This window comes from Pteropus vampyrus, unplaced genomic scaffold (genome assembly GCF_000151845.1).
Source record: "Pteropus vampyrus isolate Shadow unplaced genomic scaffold, Pvam_2.0 Scaffold77, whole genome shotgun sequence".
Classification (NCBI taxonomy): Eukaryota; Metazoa; Chordata; class Mammalia; order Chiroptera; family Pteropodidae; genus Pteropus; species Pteropus vampyrus.
Window position 1 is genome coordinate 5694105 of NW_011888858.1, and position 419 is coordinate 5694523.

Consider the following 419-nt stretch of genomic DNA (forward strand, 5'->3'; position numbering starts at 1 on the left):
GGTCTCTCCCACCTAAACAGAGGAGGTACTGAGACCCAGAGAGGTTAAATAAATGGCCCCAGGTCGTTCAGATAACTTGTTCTATGCAGAGCGAGACCCAGGACCTATTGGCGCTGATTCCAGATCCCTGGCTCTGTCTGCCTCACCCTTCTACTTGCTGTGTAAGAGTGACACTCTCCTAATTTAAGACGGACTGACTGAATGTAAAGCAAATTCAGCACTGGAGTTCTACCTTCCGTCGGGGGGTGGGGGACGGGGGAGAGTAATGGGAGCTGGCGTGGGGGTGGGGATTAGGAAGCTTTAAACAGCGCTCTGAGTTTGATGACAGAATATTGGCCTCTTACAAATGCCCTGGCAACGGGCTTTCTGAAATCTGCCTTGGTGTTAAAACTGTGCCTTACATTCCGCGCTGACCAGCA